This window comes from Rhipicephalus microplus, unplaced genomic scaffold, assembly GCF_043290135.1.
Source record: "Rhipicephalus microplus isolate Deutch F79 unplaced genomic scaffold, USDA_Rmic scaffold_18, whole genome shotgun sequence".
Lineage (NCBI taxonomy): Eukaryota > Metazoa > Arthropoda > Arachnida > Ixodida > Ixodidae > Rhipicephalus > Rhipicephalus microplus.
Genome location: NW_027464591.1, coordinates 11,762,061 through 11,773,464, shown reverse-complemented (window position 1 = coordinate 11,773,464; position 11,404 = coordinate 11,762,061).

Sequence of the window (11,404 nt, the reverse complement as noted above, 5' to 3'; positions counted from 1 at the left end):
TGAGCCGACGGCGGAGTCGGGCAATGTGGGCGGCGTCCCTAGTCCAAGATGCCATGGGCTGAAGCCGCAAGTGCATCTTACGCCATGGCCCGAGCTGACAGCTTTCTTTATCCAGTCAGGAGTGCGTTTACTGAGTTTTATCAACGAACTCGTTCACGAGATAATGCACGCCTACGCATGTGTGGGACTTTATCACGTTGAAACCCTATGAATCCACTCTCGCTCAAAATCACGAAACAAGAACGATATGTGGAGGAGGTCAATGGTTATTTACCTCAGATTATGTAGGTGTAGCCCAAAGAAGCGGGGAGAGGGAGCAGAAGGGGGGGGGGGGGGTCAACATGCACCTTTACGATGGAAAACTTCCTGCTTTTGTATATGCACAATCAAATACAAACATAAATACGAATGCCTATACAGGGGAACCAACGCACTTCCAACTCTTCCTCCCCGCAAGGAAAAAAAAAAAAAAGACAGCCCGAGAAGACGAGGAAAAAAAAAACGGATAGGTATTGTCCCTGTAAAGGCCCTGTCTCAGCAGATTTATTGGCTTGAGACAATGACAAATAACAAAATGTACATTACAACCGTCTTGGCGGCAGAAAAGAACCAATGCCTGACGGAGTATCACAACCACTTATATAGAAGCGCATCACTGAAACAGCAAGGATGGTTACGCGAAAGTACGATTGTACAAAAGTTGTGACGCGATGTTCACTGCGACATGACACCTGCCTATACTCTTACAAGAATATTATACATACGCAATTGTAGGGCACTGTAGTGAAGGGCCACTGTAAATGCGGATTTTTCGAGCAGAATGCTGAAAAAAAAAGGGTATTCGTGCACTTGACATGCGAAAAGCAAGCATGCCACTCCTACCCCCTACAACGCGCAATTATTTGTGGCTAGGCTCCAAATGATATTCGCCTTTAATTCATTGGGATCAATTGTATATTCTGCCTGTGATTGTATATTCAGTTCCAACCCTTTCGAACGAAATCTATCACTAGGTTTAAACAGCTTCTCTACTAACCATCGAGAAAAACAGCCACTTGCAAAAGAGATCACATTCACAGCACCTAAAAAAACACTCGAGTTTCCGATGACAAAGTGTGGTCCATTACCTTGTGTCATATTAACCAGACCTTCCACTTGAAGTAACAGCTAATCGATGCTCAAACAAAACGTGAACGAAACTCTTGGAGCCAAAATATTCAGCGCTAATGAAAACTTTGGTGCTGAAATCGAATGACAGAGCCTCGTTTTCAGGCCTATTGGAGTCTGTAATTAGTGATCTTAATGCGTTTTCCCCTAGCTGCCACACCTTGAACTAGCAGAAGAGACTTTGCTTTCGACAGGAATCTTCGTGCCCTATGTCAAACTTGCATTCCGCTCAGCATGTCCGGCGCCCACACAGTGGTTCTATGGTGGCACTGTCGTGTATGTACAGCCAATGGCAGCACGGAAGGCAGTCGCACCTCTGTTGATGATACTTCCGCCGCATGACCTTGGGACATGGCAGCCTCCCTCGGCTTGCGGCTCCGCAGTGGCATGCAGCCGTCGCATGCTCACAATCCTCCAAAAATATAGCGATCTGTTAAAAATATATGTGAAATAAACACGATATATCGGAACAGTCGCTTCTTCCCAGTCAAATTTTGAGAATTCCCCAATTTGTTGAAGCTCTTATTGAACGTGTAAATTAACAAAAAATAAAGTAAACAGCACAATTTGACCCACGCACGTGTTCGGACGGATGTTCGTTTTGTATTTTTGTTCGTTTTGTTCGTTTTGTAGTTTTCGCACCAGTGGTGCGTAGCCGCCCCAACTTTTCTTTCAAAGAAACAATACCATTAAACTACACTCTTCAAAACATTCAGCAAAAAGTTACGCGAAAGTGCATCTTAAATGTTGAGTTCAGAAACAAAAAATAATTGCATAAAATATTATCTCGCCTAAGTCTGTGGTTAGGAAACGAAATGTGAGTAACCAGGATCGATATAATTTGCCATTGCTCGTGGAAATATGGAAGCACGTTGTGCGTATACAACCTCACCCGCGGCTATGACTGATCACGAATGTACATTGTGCACACTTAAAAACCACTTATTAAGGCCACAGTCGAGAATCTTTAGCAGCAGAGCTGTATAAGATCGAGACTAATCCCTGCGAAACATTCCTAGAAGTATGCACCACAATAATTGAGCTAACTGCACTCGCCCCCCCCCCCCCCATCAGGGTCACATAAAAGAAGAAGCTATCGACAAAAAGTGCCACAGAAACTTGGCAAGCGCCACTACTTACCTCCGGTCCACTGAACGCGCGTTATGAGCAAATTAATTAGCAGTGAAATAGCAATATGATGCCACGCGACGTTGTAAAAGGTGCTTCAGTCTTCTTTTTTTTTTTTCGGCTTATAAACGCGAATGAGACGACGTATACAAGAGCGTATATTTTGGCTTGAGGCTTATTGTTCCCGGTTATGGCATTGACAAAAGTTTGTGGTTTGGCTCAAAGTGATGCATCAAGAACGACAGCATAATCGAACATCAGCGCTGAGAGACTCACCGGGCGATGCTCTATGCGCAAAGGCTTCAAGCAGTCACGACTCCTAGCGCTACGCGAATCCTGCTGTTATTAGAAAGAAACGGTCCTGACAGCTTCCAGCTGCCTCACACTGCTGCCTCCGGGTGTGACGAGTAGCGTGGCACATGAATGGTGCCTAAAATATACGAGATATAAGACAGGCAACCATCGGTGTTAGGCGGCTACCACAGAAACATCAGATAACGTTCTATGTATGTATGTATGTATGTATGTATGTATGTATGTATGTATGTATGTATGTATGTATGTATGTATGTATGTATGTATGTATGTATGTATGTATGTATGTATGTATGTATGTATGTATGTATGTATGTGTGTATGTATGTATGTATGTATGTATGTATGTATGTATGTATGTATGTATGTATGTATGTATGTATGTATGTATGTATGTATGTATGTATGTATGTATGTATGTGTGTATGTATGTATGTATGTATGTGTGTATGTATGTATGTATGTATGTATGTATGTATGTATGTATGTATGTATGTATGTATGTATGTATGTATGTATGTATGTATGTATGTATGTATGTATGTATGTATGTATGTATGTATTGTTAGGAATATGCTGTGTCGCGATGGTAGCGGTGGCGAAGAGCGGCGAGCAGTCGAGCGGACTTCGCTGAAGCCTTAGCCCGAAGGCGAAGCAGGGAGGCAATCCGTTTTGAAAACAGCAACAAAAAGGAGCGTTTACTGTAGCAGGTTGTCGTTTGTACAGAGCCGGCCAGCACGACAACGTCGGCTGGGGCAAAATCCTCTAACATGGGGCCGGCACGGCCTTAAATAACGTCTTTGGTCCATTCTCTCAGACCAGTTCTCGGGCTCGGAGGGAGAGACGTAGCCATACCCGGAACTGCAAGGTGGTTCGGCGGAGGAAGCGACGTTATCCCCGGAACTGCACAGTTCTTCTGCACGGAAGGCGGCGCTAGGAGGGGGGGAGACAGTTCGTCGGAACAGGGCTCGATCTTGTGAGACATGCTCCCGAACGAGGAAAATGTCTGTGGCACAACAGCACCCCCGCCGCCAGACAATGCATCCGGAGTTTTGAGACGTCTAGGGCGGCTCGGAAGGAGGGATGCTGGTTGACCGTCGATACTGTAGCCACTTCGTGGTCATCTTCAGAGCCCTGCAGGGAATCACTGCAACGACGGAGTTGAACACAAAGCCAAACCGCTTTCGTGGAAGCAAGCACCCTCTGAACGTCTCTCATGGCGCCAGACCAAGACAGCAAAGATATATATTGACTCTCTACTATTGTACGTTTTAGCACGAAAAACGTATCCCTTAGAGACCTCGAAACACTGGCCCTCACGAATGCTGTGATTACACTGCGCAGTCCCGATGTCAAGAAAGGCCGCGCGAAACTATCCTCAATGCCATACGAGTAGGTCGGAACCCACGTAAGCAGCCAAAAAACATTTCTGTGCAATTTTTTTTCGAACAATTTCACCAAAATGGTAGAGGCTGGCCTTCCTGCTAACTTATCAGAGTACACTTCAAACAAATATACATCTGTTAGTGCAATGCGACATTGTTGATACAGTTTAAAGCAAAACGAAAGAAGAGACACCAAAAGTATGCAAAACACGTCAAACCAGAAGGATGTGCCTCAACTTGTATGAGGGAGCTGGGCTGCACTTCAATAAGCTCTGCTGAGACCATCTGCATTTGTGTGCAGCTTCCCTTTCTTATAGCGCACACTAAAGTTATGGTGCTGAAGCGTCAAGCTCCACCTAAGTAAGCGACCGCTTTTAGACGACATGTTGTGCAACCAAGTAAAGGGGCAGTGATCAGTTTCTACTATGAAGCTCGACCCTGAGGCGTAACGTGCTAGCTTACCAATTGCCCAAACAAGGCAGCCGCACTCTTTTTCTGAAGTGGTGTACGCTTCCTCTATGACATTGAGCTTTCTGCTGAGATATAAAACTGGCCGCTCGTGCCCTTCGGCGTCCTTTTGGCAATAAACTGCTCCTAGCCCGCGGTCACTGGCATCACACTGAATAATAAAACTCCGAGAAAAGTCCGGCGCCGCTAGCACGGGTCGTTTTGCGAGAGCGCTCTTCAGGCTCTTGAAAGCATTCTCTTCTCTTGTGTCCCACGAAATGACGGTGGGCTCGGTTTTGCGGAGAGAGTCCGTCAGCGGACTAGCGAGGTTTGAGTAACCTTTGACGTAGTGTTGATAATACCCCGCCAGTCCCAAAAACGCCCTCAATTCCGACTTTGTGGTGGGACGACGATAGTCTAAAACGGCCGCAACTTTCAGCTCGGACGGGCTACGCTGGCCACGACCCACGATGTGGCCGAGATAACTTACGCTTGCGCACCCTAAGTGGCATTTCTGTGCTCTGACGGTGAGGCCAGCATCACGTAGTCGAGCCAGAACGGTCCTCAAGTGAGTCACATGCTCGACCCACGTATCAGAGAAGATCGCCACATCATAGAGATACGGCAGGGCAAAATCTCCTAAACCCCGCAACACCCGATCCATGAGGTTTGAGAAGCAGTAGGGAGCATTCTTTAAGCCGAAAGCAAGCATTAAAGGGCGAAATGTTCCCAATGGGGAAATGAATGTGGCATAACGAGAGGCTCGCTCCGTCAACGGGACCTGCCAGTATCCCCGTACCAGATCTAAGAGGGAGATATATGTGGATTTTGCCACGGTTTCTACTCTCTCCTCGATATTAGGTATCGGATACGTCTGATCTAACGTGATATTATTTAGCCGGCGGTAGTCAACGCATGGCCTAGGGTCTTTTCCCGGAACCTCGACTAGTATGAGTGGGGAGGTGTAATCGCTTTCACCTGGAATGATGACCCCCAAGTCACACATGCGGCGGATCTCGGCTTCCATGATTTCCCTTTGCCTCGGCGATACGCTGTAAGCCTTGCTAGAGATTGGTTCTTCACTTGATAACTGAATATCATGCTCTACCAAAGAGGTTTTCCCTGGTTTGTCGCAAAACACGTCTGCGTAGTCTCTAACTACTTTCGTGAGATCATCACGCTGACTTTCCGTGAGACTTTGTTCTTCGGCAATAAGCTGTACGAGCCTGCTAGCTGGCGCGTCGCTTTCACGTGGAAAACCTAAGAGGTCGGTCTCCACTTCGTTCGCCGCATTCAGTGTCATGTTAACCACGGCATGGCGCTGGATGTAAGGCTTCATTAATTTACTGTGGTAAACCTTACCTTTCTTTCGGCCCAGTTTTACCTCGTAGTTTGTATCTGAAAGCTTGGACATTACTTTAGCTGGCCCTTCCCACTGCATGTCCATTTTGTTCTTTTTACACTGTCGTAGCAGCATTACCTGGTCGCCGATGTTGAACGTGCGCTTCCGGGACAACTTATCGTAGTAAGTCTTCGCTAAACTCTGAGCCGCCTTCATGTTTTCCTCAACGAGCTCTCTGGTTTTAGATAGTCTTTCCAACAGATCTAAAACGTAGCTGACTACGCGCGGGTCTTCTTCATAACCTTCCCACGAGTCTCTCAACAGCCGAAATGGAGATCTTAAGTTTCTTCCATAGACAAGCTCGGCGGGACTGAATCCCGTTGTCTCGTGGGGAGTGGACCGTATGGCGAACAGTGCCGCGGGTATGCATGCCTCCCAATCTTTGTTATGTTCAAAGCAAAGTGCTTTCAGAACTCGCTTGAGTACAGCATGCATCCTCTCCACGGGGTTAGACTTGGATGTCCTATAGAGCTGTGGATTATTTTTATTCCACAGCGTTCAAAAAAACGCTGTTGTTAGACAACTGGTAAATACGCTCCCATTGTCACTCTGAATCTCGGCTGGAAAGCCAACGCGAGCAAAAATGGACAAAAGTGCGTCCACAATGCAGGGAGAGGTGAGCTCTTTTAGCGGAACCACTTTGGGAAATTTCGTTCCCCCGCACAAAACAGTTAAAATGTAGTGGCAACCCGAACGGGACTCTGGAAGGGGGCCAACAATATCAATTACGAGCCTACGGAACGGCTCTGTGATAACAGGCACTAATCTCATCGGGGACTTCCGTTTGTCAGTAGATTTTCCTACTCTCTGACACGTGTCGCACGATCGCACGAACTTTTCTGCATCTTTCCAGCATCCAGGCCAATAGAAATCCTGTGCGAGCCTCGCCTTTGTTTTCTTGATGCCAAGGTGGCCCGCCCAGGCATTTACGTGCGCCAGTTCCAAAAACTGTCGTCGGTACTTCTCTGGCACTAGAAGCTGGTCGAACGTTCTACCCTCAGCGTCCCGATACTTTCGATACATGAGCCCTGCCTTCGTGTAGAATGAGATGTTCTTTCGGGCTACTCCTTTCCCGTTATGCTGCAGATTCTTAATGGTATCATCACTTGCCTGCGCAGTGACGAGTGTGTTTCTGTCTACTTTACTGAGCTCTTCCCAACAAGTAGATGTTGGACCAAGCAGGGACGAGTGAACGTTCTCCTGAAGCGCCCTGCTTTCATCCACCTCCACAGGCTCGTCGCGTTCGGCAGCCAATACCGTATCCGGAGCCCTACTGTCTTCGATGTCCTGTGATACCCTAGCCGCCTCTTGGCCCGAGTCTCCCTGGGGAGTTGTCTCACGCTCGACCGCCTCCTCGTTCGAAACCGAGATCTCAAGTCTCCCCGCGAGAGCGCGGGACCGCGATCGCGTGAGTGCCATGCACGCGAGGGGAGATGAAAATGACTGACCCTTTTCTTTAAGGAGCTGCTCTGATTTGTTGGAAAAAAGGTACAGAAAATCTTGGGGCAAATTAGGGCTCACGGCCGCCTCAGTGCGCAATTTTCTAAAATTTTCCTCAAGAACAACAGCAGCAATTGGCAGAGGCACTTTGCTCTTCTGCAACCTGTCTGATCCAGGCGCATTCGCCAGTATAGTCGCCAGAGGAGATGCAAGATGGGTGTGCTACGTCCATCGTCGCAGCTGAATCACGGAGTGCCCGGCATTTCTTTCCGTTCATTTTTACATTTTACATTTTATTGAGGTTAATTGTTATGCATACATTTCAAGAAATGCACAACACTGATTAGACCCATAGCCATAGGCTAGTAAGGGGTCTAACGAGAGAAAGTATACAAGCAGAATACAATTTGTGTATAAGAAAAAAATCAAAACATCAAAAAACGTAGATTTTTCAACAAACGAACAAAAGTACAAGAAGATACACATTGTTGCACTTTGTTCATAAATAATGAAATAATCAAGTATAGACAAAACATCAAACTATGTGTAAGGCTTAGTACATGGTCGTTACTATTGATCTACATGTAGCAAATATTTTTTGAGTGCGCTCGAAAAAACCCTAGAATCCTTAATCTGAAGTGGTATGTTATTCCACACTTTAGCTCCTACGAACTGTAGTAAGCGTTCACCATACACGTTTTTAGTGGGTGGAAGATTAAAATTCCGCAATGTCATGCATCTAGTGACGCGGGACGAGGAAGAAAAGATAGATACATCGAAAGGTACACTGTGTGCAATAACATTGTTGATGGTCACTGCAGTTTTATGCTGCCGTATGTAATCACCACAATTTCGCGTATGTAAGGCTCGCGTAACTTCAAGTTCTCGTCGGACTCGCGAATGCCAGCGAAAACAAACTTTTGCTTACAGCTAGATGAGATATGACCCTCCTTTTTACAATTGTAGCATACAATTGGTCGTTTTGATTCAAAAGCTCGAGCGGTGTCGACGCGTTCCCTCGCACTTGCTGTCGACTCAGGTGCCTGTCCTGGCTTTCTCCTTTCCCTCTCGTTGTTAGTCGCTCCCTGACTGAATTCGTCACGCGGCGGAGCCATCTTTTGTGCTGCATTTTGAGCAGCAAGCTGCCTTGAGGAGTCCCTCTTCTCTTTTGTATCCTCGCGATCCAATTGAAAATTCCTTCGCGTATAATACTCATCAGCTAGCTCAGCAGCTTTGTCAATGTCTGTTCCCTTCATTCTGTCCTGAAGCCAGAGTCTGGCATCTTCAGGCAACACACGATAGAATTGCTCGAGGGCCACACAATCAATCACCCTGTCGTGGTTACCGTAAGCATCCGCACTTCTAAGCCATTCTTTCAAATTAGACTTAAGCTGGTACATGAACTCTGTGCATGATTCACTGCCCCTTTTTGCTTGCCGAAACCGCTGCCGAAATGCCTCCGCAGACAAGCGGTACTTACGAAGGAGAGCCGCTTTGACCTTAGCGTAGTCGTCAGAGTCTTCTTTAGACAACCATGCTATTACTTCCGCGGCCTCTCCCGGAATGAAGCTTCTGAGACCAGACACAGAAGCTTCTGGGACCAGACACCTTCATTTATCCCAATTTTCTCGCACGTGCGCTCAAAGTTCACTAAAAAAAGCGCGATGTCTCCACCCGTCCTAAACGGCAGAATCAAATCTTGGATTTTCTGTCTTGGCATTTCGTCTGCCAGGGATAGCAGATTAGACGGCGCCGAGGTTATGCGAAGCTGCTCAAGTTCTAGCTCTTTTATTCTAAGAGCATGTTGACGCTCTTCTCGCCTTTTACGCTCCTCAGCCTCCTCGCGTTCGCGTTTTTGACGCTCCTCAGCCTCCTCGCGTTCGCGTTTTTGACGCTCCTCAGCCTCCCGCTGTTTTTCCTTAATTGTCTCCATAGCCTCTTCTACCTCCTCTTCAGTTATTCCCTCCGCTCTCATGACATCAAGAATATTTCCTTTACGGCTCGTCCTAGCAACAGAAACACCCAGCTGCTCACAAACATCGAGAAGGTCCCTCACTTTGAGCTTCTCCATTGTGTACCGCAACTCGTGCACGTTCCTTTCTGAAAGAGCTTTGTCTCAGAAGCTGTATTCTACGACGTGAAGCAAGTCGAGAACCAGCCAAGCACTAGCCACATAAAGATCTAAAAAGAACATACTTGGCTACTCTGTGCTAACAGGGTCTGACGACAAAAGACGAACGTGAGGCACTCACCCAACCAGAGCGGGTGACTTCGGCCATCTCGTCCGAGCGGTGTCGTGGGTGTCCTCGGGCCTGCCAAGATCAGCTCCAACTTTCCAGCCGTTGAAGTCGGCGTAGCGGGTCCTAGGGCAGCAAAACGATATCACGGTGGTCGTCCTCGGGCTTCCAGGGATCCGATCCAACTTTTCAGCCGTTGAGATCGGGGTAGCGGGTCCCAGAGCAGCAAAACGTTGAGGACAGGGGTAGCGTATCCCGCAGCTGCCAACCATTGTTAGGAATTTGCTGTGTCGCGATGGTAGCGGTGGCGAAAAGCGGCGAGCAGTCGAGCGGACTTCGCTGAAGCCTTAGCCCGAAGGCGAAGCAGGGAGGCAATCCGTTTTGAAAACAGCAACAAAAATGAGCGTTTACTGTAGCAGGTTGTCGTTTGTACAGAGCCGGCCAGCACGACAACGTCGGCTGGGACAAAATCCTCTAACATGGGGCCGGCACGGCCTTAAATAACGTCTTTGGTCCATTCTGTCAGACCAGTTCTCGGGCTCGGAGGGGGAGACGTAGCCATACCCGGAACTGCAAGGTGGTTCGGTGGAGGAAGCGACATTATCCCCGGAACTGCACGGTTCTTCTGCATGGAAGGCGGCGCTGAGAGGGGGGGGGGGGAGACAGTTCGTCGGAACAGCGCTCGATCTCGTGAGACGTGCTCCCGAACGAGGTAAATGTCTGTGGCACAACAGTATGTATGTATGTATGTATGTATGTATGTATGTATGTATGTATGTATGTATGTATGTATGTATGTATGTATGTATGTATGTATGTATGTATGTATGTATGTATGTATGTATGTATGTATGTATGTATGTATGTGTCTGTATGTATGTATGTATGTATGTATGTATGTATGTATGTATGTATGTATGTATGTATGTATGTATGTATGTATGTATGTATGTATACTTGCATGCATGCATGTATGTATGCATGTTAAGGAAAGAAAGATGTGACAAATTAAATGCTCGTTTTTTGTTGTTAAACACAATAATCATAGACATTATAGACAGTGATGTCAAAGAAGTATAGAATATATTATTTGCCGCATTCCAATGTGAATGTGAAGGAAAAAAAGTGAGAGATCACTTGCCGCGGGCAGCGACACAACACTCGTGAAGTGTCTAGGTGTTCATTTGTCCAAAATAATTTACGCTGTTTGCTTATATTCTCCGAATCAATACTAACATGCCGAGCTCTGAAAATCGTATTCAAAACTATTCCCTGAGTGAAAAAAAATGAACCAAAAAATTAAAAAATGAACAAATATTCATACCTGTAATTTACCTGTCTAGGCGGTGACACTCACACAATTGCCTTTATGCAACATTGAGATCACTCACCCCGCTCTACGGCTCAAGTCTACACCAGACTTGGGCGACGTCCTATGCGGTGACGACATACATAACCTCTGTGTGATCCGCGGATTTATATACTCTACAAAATATCAGCAGTGCGTCTCTTTGAAGAGAGCTGTGGTATATGAGCTGCTCCCCGGTAAAATCAGAAATTGTTCGTGCGCATGTTATATTGATGAAACACCAGCTGATCACGTTTGTGCGAAGTAAAATCATTATGCCTGGGTCAGTGCACAGCACAATTTATTGTCCCCGCCGTGGTGGTCAAAACAGTGACTAAGGTGGCCTGCTGACCCACAGGTCGCGGGATCAAATCCCGGCTGCGGAGGCTGCATTTCAAAGGAGGTGAAAATGCTGTAGGCCCGTGTGCTCATATTTGGGTGCTCGATAAAACACTCTAGGTGGTCGAAATTTCAGGAGCCCACCACTACGGCGTCTGTCATAATCATATGGTGCATTTGAGACGTTAAACCCACA